The following is a 12,437-nucleotide window of genomic DNA, read 5'->3' on the forward strand; positions in this document are numbered from 1 at the left end:
CGACGAGGAGCTACATGAGATCTTCACACGTATGTTTCCAGATCAGATGGCTCGATTCAGAGATATGGCAGACCAGGAGCTGTCTCGGACACCATCAGGCTATTCTGTTAGATCTACTTTGGTACTCTCTAATGATTAAGTTTCTAGTAGAAGAGGTTGGCGCTCCAAACTTGGGCTGGACGAAGGGAGTGGTTCTGGGGGATGCTATGGAGACATAGATGCAATGAGTCCACGGTCGGCTAGGGATACAGGTGCTACTCCTTGCTCTCGTGCAGGTTCAAGAGAGAGTGGATCAGGTGGTTGTTATGGAGGTATCGACGCAGTGTCTTTGTCTCGTCGTTCTGCTAGAGTTGCATCACTTATGGGATTTTTCACACCTATGGAGACATCTACTCCAATCGCTCCTTAACCGTCCGTAGGTGGCACCCCTATGGGTGCTACTTCGAGAGATACTATCTCTATAGGTACACCAGATGTACATGGGTCTCCTAGATATACCTAGGAGCGTGGTCATAGGTGGGAGAGTACACATCTTAGGCATATCCCATAGGGATATGGATACCTTGTAAATGATAGGACAGGAGCCATCATCATGAATGATGAGGGAAAGAGGGTGATTGCTCATATGAGAGAGTTGTGTCAACAAGTTTTTCGGCACAACCTCTTGGATCATTGGAAGAACATACCGGAGGGGAGCAAGGACTACATACTAGCATCCTTGCATGAGGAGTTGCCGGTACTCGCCAGAGCAGATAGGTTTTCCACAAGCTGGATGATGGAGTACATGTGTGCATACATGTCACACAGACGATTGAATGCACTCAAGGCACTTAAGAGTGGGGCCTCAAAGCTTGAGTGGCTAGACGTGGATGACTGGCGCCAACTCAAGGAGGAGGCTACAGATTCTCCAAGACGTTGGAGATAGCAGCGTAAGGCGGCAAGGGCATGACTGGAGGTAAGAGTGCTCCATCATCTTGGGAGTGGCAGCCACATAGGACTTATCTAGAGGACTTTGTAAGTTTTTCTTTTGTTCTACTTGGTTTTTTTTTTTTGCAATCGTGTTTCTAACAGTTGTATTTTGTTTTCTTTGTAGTACATTACAAATCGCGATCCCACCGGCCTAGAGACTCGATATGCAGAGAGATACGATTTTACTGCATTGATCGACCGATTGTATCGACGCGGCGGCCCTATAAGTCACTTATCTTTCTTGTCCGTAGTTACTAAATTTGATTAAAATGCATTATTGTATGGTGGACTAATGTGTAGTTGTTTCTCTTTTTGCAGAGTCCATTCGATGCTCCTTTGTGGTGGGATGAGCTTTCGGATGGCGAGGATCTATAGCTCGCCCTTGGATCCGTGCAGTTCACATGCTCTTCTTTTTTGGTCATGTGATTTATGTAGGCATTTTCTATGCACTATATTATTATCATCATTTACATCTTGCCACGATTGTACCGCTGCTTTCGTTATGCGACCTTGTATTTATTTTATATATCAATCTTATGGATTCAAGTACACTTTGCCTTCATTCAGACGAGCATTGTACACATTACTAAAACTCTTTTGTATAACCCAAATAAAGCACATATTGCTATTTGTGGCAGGGCAGCTTACTGCCCTACCACAAAATTATTTTTTCCCTATTACCGTCGCTATTAGCGTTGCAAATTTACTGCACGTTCTATAGCGCTAATACCGACGTTTTTTACAACGATGGGGGCAAATTTCTTATCTCTCTAAAGTGATAGATACCTTTTGATTCTAAAGTCTCTTTACACATAGCTTCTCTTTTATTTAGTGTATACATAGAATACAAACTTGCCCTATGTTATATTTCTCAATAATGCATGGGAAAACACCTATAGTGAGTGCACAATTATTTGCTAATGGTGCATATAGAACACTAGAATCTATGTACCCTTTTTCTTCTAGAGCTTGAAAGGCAAGAGGTGTAGTTGAGGTTGAGGCTACCATCTCTCCTTCTCCTTGTTTCTCCTTTTTGTTGGAGCAATCAAGGTGAGGAGCGATCACAATAGAGCAATGGGAGTAGATTGAAGGTGCCATGCTTGAATTGTGAGGCACTGGCAAGCTTTTAAGGCATCCAAACTATAGTGCATGAAGACGAGACGGTGAGCATACTATTAGCTCTCAGTTTTTTGCTTTCTTACTTGCTTGGGATAGTGAGGAAAGAGTAGATGGCCATGAGAATGGATTGTGAGTCTATCACCTAAGAGGTAGTTGACTCCAAAAGCATTGAATCTCCTAACATAATAGGAGTTCTCTCCAAGAATTGCATGTTGTGTGGTTAGCTGAACATGGTAGAACTAAAAGAGTAGAGTGCTTTACTACTAAGTCCATTCTTGCACTCCAAGCCCTAATAGAGTACTTTTTCAGAGTGGATCGGCTAAGTGAGTATCATAGTGCAATCAACCCAAAGGGCATGAAGCTTATTATGCAATTACACCAAATAGAGTGAGGTGATGTACTTTATTTTCTTCTATCAACTAGTTACTCATATCTTCATCTTTTAGGGTGATGTACATCAATGTATGCAAATAGACAAATCTTTTTATGTTTTTACTTTCTTACCTCATGATTAAATAATAATACTTAAACATTGATAATGTGAGGATGAAGTAGTTTATTATTGAAACAATAAACTTTATTACATGTCATCTCAAGGTGTGTTGAGCATACAAAGTCTATCATAAACTTTTAGTGCCAAAAACATAAAAAATGTAAAAAAATTTAGCACAAGGTCTAATCACAATGTGACTTGACATGTGAGATTGCATTGGTCCCTATATGCCACATATATTTTTTACATTTTAAAAAGACCCAATTATAACCCATCCAAATCTCCACCAAGACATTTCTACCAATACCTTAACCTCTAGGTTTACTCCTAGCTTTGCATGAAGCGAGCTTGAACTTTCCATAGGATGATCATCATAAACAAGGCTCAAACATAGGCAATATCTCACTTGTGTGTTATAACATATAATGGCATTTCTAAATCCAATGAACTCACAAACTTTGTATTTCAAAATCCAAACCTCTTATTAATGAAAGAATCCTTCTATTAAGTTCTCTAGGTATACATTGACCCCTTACCTTTTGACACAATACACAATTGAGTACATAATTAGAGATAAAATTGGTGCCCATTTGAAATTATTAGGTGCATATAACCTTTATAGAGATCAAACATGGATCTCTCAACATTGCACAATGAATCATTATACTCATGCTAGCCGTGATGCTCCTTCAAGATTTGAAGTCCAAAAGTATACTTTACAATAAGTAGTTCTTTTAGAGACTTGGATGTAAAAGGAGGCGACATGTGGCAGTATAAAGAATTCTCATTGCACATGTATTTTGACTTGAACAATGATGAAAGTTCGAGGATATTTGATTGTGTTATGAAATACTTAACATTAAAATCAAACACCTTAAAATAACTTCGCTAGAGGGGGGCCTACTTGACTTCCATAGCCAAAACTCATTCCGCTTTGTAATAGATTGATAATTTGGTACGACTTATATATATATATATATATATATATATATAATCACTTAAAATGCATGTAAGATTTGTCATGTCAACTAGTGGACGTTTTTAATCATGTAAAAGTTTCAAACAAAACAAAAGAGGCTATGGATAAGAAGAAGGGTACAAATACAACTAAGAAATAACAAGTACTTCACAAAGCTATGAATAAGAAGAAGAGTACACATACAACTAAGACTTAACAAGTATTTCTAAATGAAATATGTAATTTTAGTATGTAGTAGTGGCTCACAAATGGATATATTGCAAACTTGGATTGCTTCCAACATTGGGAACTCTTGGATAAGATAATAGGGGAAGACAAGATTGTGGATGCACCATGATAAATGTTGTGAATGCCTTAGAGGCCCTTTCACACATAGACTGTGCCCTCCATTAATGTAGCACATGTTACATTATTTCATGCCCTCCAAATACTACGATGTCGTTTATACATCCTTCCTCTTTTGGCATCACTTAATCATGTGAGAGTGTGTTTTGACAGTGATGGTAGATTGGGAAATGTCGTCTTGTGTGAATCCCTTCTTATATTACATTAATTAGTATGAGAAAAAGTCAAAGTAGGTTATGATTCAAACTTAATATCAATAGCCATAGCTTTTTCCACATGAATTGCAAATTGAATTACAATATTATTATATTAATCTTGTTCAATTTGCACTTCATATTAATCATGTTGAACAAACTAAGCATTTGCACTTCATATTAATCATGTTGAACAAACTAAACATAGAGAGAAGTCAGATCTCCCTAAATTAATTGTATTACACTATTATCATAGCATAGAGAGGAGTGAGATCTCCCAACAAACAATTAATTTAGGGAAGTCCATAGCTTATTCAACCATGATTGCTAGCTAGGTGTAAATTTTGAAGAAAGTGGGCTTATGAAACAAGGAGAAGGGCTATGTGAAGACCACAACGAATCTCTTAGGTAGCTCAAGTTTGCACAAATGAGATAGATTGTTAAGAATATGTTGCAATGGGAGGTGAATGATGAGATCCTAAGAATATGTTGTTATAGGAGGTGATCCTAAGAGCATTCAGGATGAGCCTTTTTGTGTGCTACAAGGTTGCATTTGAAGGCAAATCTCATGCCACATTTGCACAAGATGGGCTCCCCACATAGCTTCTCATGGTCTCGGAGGTCCACCTCAATATAGAACTTCTTGCCACACTTCTTGCAGCCATGCATCTTCTCCCCTTCAGAGTGCTTCCTGCCAAAGTGCCTCCTAAGCTCATAGAGCCCCACAAAGGTCTTCTTGCAGAGAGGGCAACGAGAGGGGGCCTTCTTATTGTGCCCCCCTGCACCAATCTTCATATTGGTAGAAGAGGGGGATGAATTAGAGGGAGTACCATTATAATTTGAATTAGCCATGGCTGCCATGGATGTGAAGTGGCTTGGTAGGGACGAGCTTCTCTGCAACATGGCCTCTATGCTTATGGGATTCTTGCCTGCCTCCTGATCCCCCCCTGCCTGCTGACTGCAGCCATGGGTCTTGTAGTGCATCCTCAAAGTCTGTGGGTTCTTGAAGGTCTTGTTGCACCCCGGGTAGCTGCATGCAAATGGCCGCCTGTTATGAATCAGATCCAAAGGCACAGTATTTGCCTCCACCTCCTCCTCATCGGCATCATTAGTGGAGAGACCAGGAGAGAAGCTAACATGAGGAGGAGGAAGTACAGGATGATTGTGAGAGGGATTAAGGGCAGAAGGGGGTGGATTGATATGGTGGAGTACCGATAGGGGAGCAGCATTCATAATCTCCTCTCTTATATTCATAATGCCCTCTCTTATGTTCTCCTTATCATCAAGAGAAAAGATTGTACTGTCCTTGATCGTCATTGAGGGTACCTGATCACATGACGTGGTGGGTATCTGCAATAGTGTACTTGGCTGCAATGGTGGCTTTGACGCTCTCTGCATGTAATTCAGGCTCTGTGCTGATAATTGTGATGGAGAGGAAGGAGGAGATGTGAGCATGAGCTTCAACGTGGATACCAAATTTGGGTGCATGGAAGGTGGGATATTGCTCACATGATGATGATGATGATGTTGTGGAGAAGGATGACCATGGTCATGGCCATGACCATGATGATGGTCATAATGATAATCAGCTGCGGCTCCTAAGTGATGATCCATGGCTGAACATGAACCCTCTTCCTGATCTAAACCTCCATTGAAGGAGGTTATTAAAGAATTGCTGTGCTGCAATCTTGTGTGTTGTTGTTGTTGCTGTTGATGAAGGCCAGCAGCATCATGATGATCAATAGCAGAAGCCAATCCTTGGCAAGAATCAGGATTGAGTAGAGAGAGGAGGTGAGGAGAGCCCACCATCTCGTTCTCTTCTTCCAGCTCCATGTCTGCAGCATTAGCAGCACTTTCCAGGGAGAAGAAAAGAAGAAGAGAAAAGAGCTCCTTTCTGACGAGGCTTGGTCAGGAAGAATGGAAGACGGCAACAGAACTGTAAAATAAAGAAGAGACGGACTGCGCTCTCTCTCTCTCTCTCTCTCTGTGTCAGCCGAGCAGGAAAGGGAGAGAATATTTGGCAGATGATTGTGGTAGCAAACTTACGTCGATGTGCATGGAAAGACTTGTTAGCTTTGCCTTATTTACTTCATTTTACCTACTAAAATTGTAACGATCAAAACTACCCACTTGCCATTCATGGTTAGGAAAGTTGTTAAGCTCAAAGGATTTCACACACCTCTTGAGAGAAACTTCAGAGGAAGAACAAACGAGGCCATGACACGCTCTAATGGCCACCTAGACCTTGGGACTTCTATCTCTAATGACCACCTAGACCTTGGATTAGCCTAGAAGTCCCCCCTTCTAACACCCCCTTTAGTTTCACATATTGTGAAGAGAACAACAAATCATGGACATGGTCCACATATTGTGAAAAGAGCAACAAATCATGAATTGGGTCACCATATATTGTGAAGAGAGCAACAAATCATGGACCGAATCATAGCTCTAGATTGTGGGATCCAGCCACATCAATCTAGGATTGAAGAGCCTAGATCTTCAAAAGCTTAGTGCATAGTCTTAGTGCACATTCTTGCATGCCTTAATGTGCATTGTAATACATTTCAATGCATTCTAACTTGCCAAAGACGGCTTGTAAACCAAAAGAGATTTTCTTCCATCATTGCCCACTCTACAAGCATAAAGCAATCCTTTGGTGGTGTTGCCCCCCTACAAGTGCGAAACAATCCTTTATTGTGACAACTAAGTGAGCTTTGAAACCAATCTATTGGTGTTGCCCCCCCTACAAGTACGAAATAATCCTTTAGTGTGATGGCTAAGTGAGCTTTTCTTATCAAAATCCTTTAAAATTTTCATACTTTTGTTTAGAGAAAACCTCAATCCTTTAGAACTTAAATGATAATATTCTCTTGGCGAAATCTCATTGGAAATTGAATTTGCAAAATTCTCTCCAAGGGAAGTTGTAAGCATCACTACAAGATATAGACCTTATAGCGACATTTAACGCGATGAAAATACAAACAACAAAATTTGCCCCCGTCGTCGCAAAAAGCATCGTTATTGACGACGCCATAGAATCGTCGCTATATGCGTCGCTATGTGCGACGCACATAGCGACGCATATAGCGACGGTTTGCAGGCTATTTGCGACGCTCATAGCGACGCATGCAGTAAATTTGCGACACAAATAGCAACGGTAACAGAGAAAAAAAAAATTGTGGCAAGGCAGCTAGCACTGTGTGCTGTATGAGAGCCATACAAAATAGTTTCTGCACTGCTATATACAAAGCGTTTGCAAACAAAAAGAATGTATACTGAAATCATAAAACTGATACATGAAATAAATATATGATCGCATAAAATGCGGCGATTGGTACAATCATGAAACGATATCACTAATACATGGAAAATGTCTACATAGATCGGGCGACTAAAAACTAAAGGTGTGTGAGCTCTAAGGATCCAAGGGCGAGCTACAAATCCTCGTCCCCCGAAAGCTCGTCCCGCTGCAAAGGAGCATCAAACAGATTCTGCAGAAAAAGAAACAACATATCAATCCACCATACAATAATGCATTCAAATATCTCATGGTAACTACGGACAAGAAAGATGAGTGACTTATAGGGCCGCCGCGTCTATACAATCGGTCGATCAATGCCCTGAGACCGTGCCTCTTTGCATATCGAGTCTCAAGGCCTTGCGGATCGCGATTTGTAACGGAGTGCTGCAAAGAAAACAAAATGCTAACTGTTAGAAATATGATTGTCAGTACAAAGAATATCTCAAAAAAACAAATAAGCAAAACAAAAGAGAAACTTACAAAGTCCTCCAAATATGTCCTATGGCCGCCACTCCCAAGACTCCAACGTCCTAGCGAATTTGTAGCCTCCTCCCTCAGTCGGCGCCAATCGTTTGCATCTAACCACTCGGGCTTTGGAGTCCCACTCTTGATTGCCTTGCGTGCGTCGGATCGTCTATGTGACATGTATGCACGCATACAATCCATCATCCAGCCCGTAGAGAATCTATCCACTGCGGCTGGCACCGGGAACTCCTCGTGCAAGGATGCTACTATGTAGTCCTTGCTCCCCTCCGGTATGTTCCTCCAATGATCCACGACGTTGTGCCGAAAAACTTGTTGGCACAACTCCCTCATGCGAGCCATCACCCTCCTCCCCTCATCATTCATGATGATGGCTCCTGACCTGCCATCCACTAGGTATCCATAACCCCTAGGAGTCTGCCTAAGATGGGCCCTCTCCCATCTCCGTCCATGATCCTGGGCATATCCAGGAGACCCCTGTACATCCGGTGTACCGACGGGGGTACCCTCTCCCGGAGTGCCACTCAAAGGGGTGCCACCAAAGGGGGTGCCACCAAAAGGAGTGCCACCAAAAGGCGTGTCATCTGCTGACGGCTGCGCAAAATCCTGAGTAACTGGAGTGGACGTCCCCATAGGTGTGACAAATCCTGGAGGTGATGCAGCTCCAGCTGAACGACGAGACGGAGACACCACGTCCGTGTCTCCACAGCAGCACCCCCTGATCCTCCTGCAGTCGCAGTCCCTCCCTCTGACCCAAGTCGCGACCATCGAGATCGTCTGCTCGAAGCTGAAGCATCTGATCGCGCTGAAGCTGATCTAGCAGAGCGCCCTGACGAAGAATAAGACAGCTCCTGATCTGCCATCTCTCTGAATCTCGTGAGCTGATCTGGAGACATGCGTGCCATCATGTCTTGAAACTCCTCATCGCTCATCCCTCGACTCATCCTGAAAATATCGATACCTGCACAAATAAAAAATGATGTTAGAATAATCAATTTAAACTATACAAAGCACATTAATATAAATCATTTTTGAAAAATCCCTCTTAAAATGCATATCTTATCTACCTTTATGGAAGATCTAAACAACGAATTGAGTAATACAATTCTCCAAGAATGAAGTATTCTATGGTCCCATGTTAATCTCCTGACACAACTCTGCATACACTGGACGGTCGATAGACATGTCACCACAAAAGAACGAGTCTGCCTCGTTCTCAAAAAATTCTACGACTTCTGTATTTCCATCATTGTTAGCCGATGCGGGCTCCAAGCTTGCGGTGGCCTCCACCCCTTGTAATATCGATCCCTCTATTTGCATATTTTCTTCATCTATGCTTGGAACATCGCTTTGATCATATACTCTCGCACCTCGAGGAATTGAAGGTATAACATACCACCATCGAGGTTGTCGGGGGTTTGGATAGAAGATTACCTGTTCACAAACACTTACAAAGCGACTTCAAACCATTGTAACATAAACCATATTTTGTACTGCACATTGAAACACTCAAATTAGATGTAGCAAGCAAATTTAGAGACGACACATTCTAAACCCCTCTTTACCTTTGGACTATATCCCCTCGAGAACTCCCACTCCTCCATTGAGACCTCTGTCCCTTCGCTGGATGCTGCGGTCAAGGCTCCATGCAACCATCGTGTTGACATAAACCGTGGCATCTCCTCCATGCCTTCAGGATATCGAATCAGTCGGTGACGCGTACTGTATCGGAATTCGGCTCACGCTTCCTCTCGATCTTGCCTTGCAATCTGGTACTTGGTGAGCCACGTCTCCATGGAGGCATGGTGCAACATACAAAAGTGATTCACCTTCTCTTCCATTGAGGCATCCATTCTTTTTTCTACCCCATTTCCAACCACCACATCTCCAGTCAGCCTATCATCGTCCTTCAGCGTCCATAGCATTTCATTGTCTGGTTTCACCGTTGGTAGCCATTGTGAGATATGCACTAACGCCTCTGATACCAACCAACCTTCTGCCATGCTACCTTCCGGACGAGCTCGTTGTCGCACAAAGCCTTTCAGGGTTTTCATGAAGCGCTCCAGGAAGAACATCCATCGTGTATGGACAGGTCCAGCAATCTCCACTTCGTCCACAAGATGCACAAGAAGGTGAACTTGTATCGTGAGCATGCTAGTGGGCAGGTATTTCTCAAAGAGACAGACCATCTCAACTGCTCCCCGCCTTGCGGATTCAATAGAGGACGTCTTAATCTCTTTCTGTGAGATCCATTGCACCAAAATCGGCAACTTGTAAATGGCCCCGCGAATTTCTGGAGTTAGGCATCCCGCGATCGCGATCGGTAGGACAAACTGCCACAAATGAGAAAGCATTAAGAATAATGGTCACTTTTCAAATTTCAAAATGTCCACGCTAATTAAAATCCATTCTGTTCACAAACCTGACATATCTAATGCCAATCATGGGATTTTAGCCCAAACATTTGGTCATCTTTAGAAAATGCGGACCTGAGAGAACGCATCATACCGGTCGGAGTGCGGATAGACTTGATTACTTGCTTCACAATGCGCTCTTCTTTGGTAGACAAAACCCAGGGAGCGCGAGGAAGCTGCACTCCCCCTTCAGCACTCGACTGCGGCCAAAGCGCCTCCATCTTACCTACCTCCTTTAAATCCATTCATGGCCCTATAGTGCCTCTCTTTCCTGTGATGTGGTCCCATAGCAAGCTGCCTACATTTTTGAAAATATGCATGGGATCCAACAAGTGGTTGACTTGTAAGTGGGTCCAATATGGCAACTCGTAGAAAACTGAGAACCGTCGCATTCCATTTGGATGTGATTCCAGGTTTACCATTTTCAGCTTGTACCAGCTTGCAGTGTTCATACGTGCTGGAGGTCGTCCAAGAAAACCTTCCCTAAGTTCATGATCCTCCGGCAAGAAAGCGGCGTGTCCTTGATATACCATCTTCTTCATGGTTCGTGACCTTCGAGAGTCTAACTCTGGCCCACACAATGGACATGCATGATAACCTGAGGTAACGAGACCTGCAAGGCAATCCACGACCTAGTGAATACTTAATTGAATGAAATAAAATATAGATATTACCAGCGAGAACAAAGGTTTGCTCACCTGAGCACTCTCCCAATCCCGGAAAGTCTTGCATCGTCCACATGAGAATGGGTCGAATGTTGGCTGACCACCGACCATCGCGCCTGCTCATATCTTGCACCGTGACCCCCTCCTCCCACAAAATCTTAAGCTCATCGACTAATGAACGAAGATACACGTCCATATTTTTTACTTTGTAGCGGCCCGGGACGAGCAAGCTAAGGATGAGATGTCCTTTCTTCGTAGAAAGCCATGGAGGAATGTTGTAGTTGACAAGCACTATAGGCCACACACTGTAAGAAGTAGAGCGCAGACCGAATGGGTTCACACCATCCATGGCAAGACCGAGCCGAAGATTCCTTGGCTCTCGCGCAAAGCGTGGGAAGGTAGAGTCAATGTGGCTCCATGCGTGCGAATCTACTGATATTCGTTGAACTCCATCCGTGGACCTATTCTGCACATGCCACGTTGTCAAGCTTGCCATGGCACACGTGCGAAACATGTGGTTTATGCGAGGGATGAGCGGAAAGTGTCTGAGAACTTTTTGAGGGATGGTCTGCCCTTGCAAGTCCTGTCGATATCTGTGAGCATCACACTTTGGACATGTCTCCATAGTCTCGTATTCATCTCAAAACAATATGCAGTCGTTGATACATGCATAGATGTTATTGTAGTCCATGCCAAGCTTCCGTAAAACATGTCGTGCATCATCACGAGACTCGGGCATGGTGTTTGCTGGTGGCAATATATGATATTTCAATAACCTGAAAAAAATCATAAAACACCTTGAAAAAACACAAATGTTTGCAATAATATTGTTTTTTTAAAAAACAATGAAGTCTGTGTGCAAGGTACCTGAATAACTCAGTCACACTCATATCGCTTGATGCCAGGAGGCATATTCCACGGTGGATTCCGTGCCACGGTGGATTCCGTGAGGTTTTACGGTGGATTCCGTAAGCTTAGATGACCGGGGCTCATACACAAAGAGGATTCTTTGTGCGAGAAGTTGATGGGGATGCCTGTCCTTTTTGGGCGTTTCATTAATTTAGTGTGTACATGGGTGATTCCATAGCGGGTGATTCCTCAAAATGCATATTAAATTAATAAACGTTTATGAGTTTAGAGTGCGCACTCGTAATAAATTAAGGTTAGGATTTATTTCTAACCAGTTGATTTATTTATGTAGCTGAAGACTGCTAGGTATTCACTTTTGTCAGTTTAATTGTATTATTTTACTAACGATTGTGAATGCTTCAGTTGATGTGTAGAGATAGCAGCAGTGGCGGAGGAAAGCATTGGAGTTTAGCGAGTATTCGACTTTTGGATTATATTTTGATAGGCGCCACGCCTATATTTTGTTATGTCTATTGAGATATTGATTATTGATTATTATTTTGTATGTGCCTATGCGCACGGATATGTTATTTCTATTTGGACATTGAGATTGGGCGTGCCAGACT

Source organism: Lygodium microphyllum, chromosome 11 (genome assembly GCF_053477565.2).
Source record: "Lygodium microphyllum isolate KBCC chromosome 11, Lygodium_microphyllum_v1.1.10, whole genome shotgun sequence".
Classification (NCBI taxonomy): Eukaryota; Viridiplantae; Streptophyta; class Polypodiopsida; order Schizaeales; family Lygodiaceae; genus Lygodium; species Lygodium microphyllum.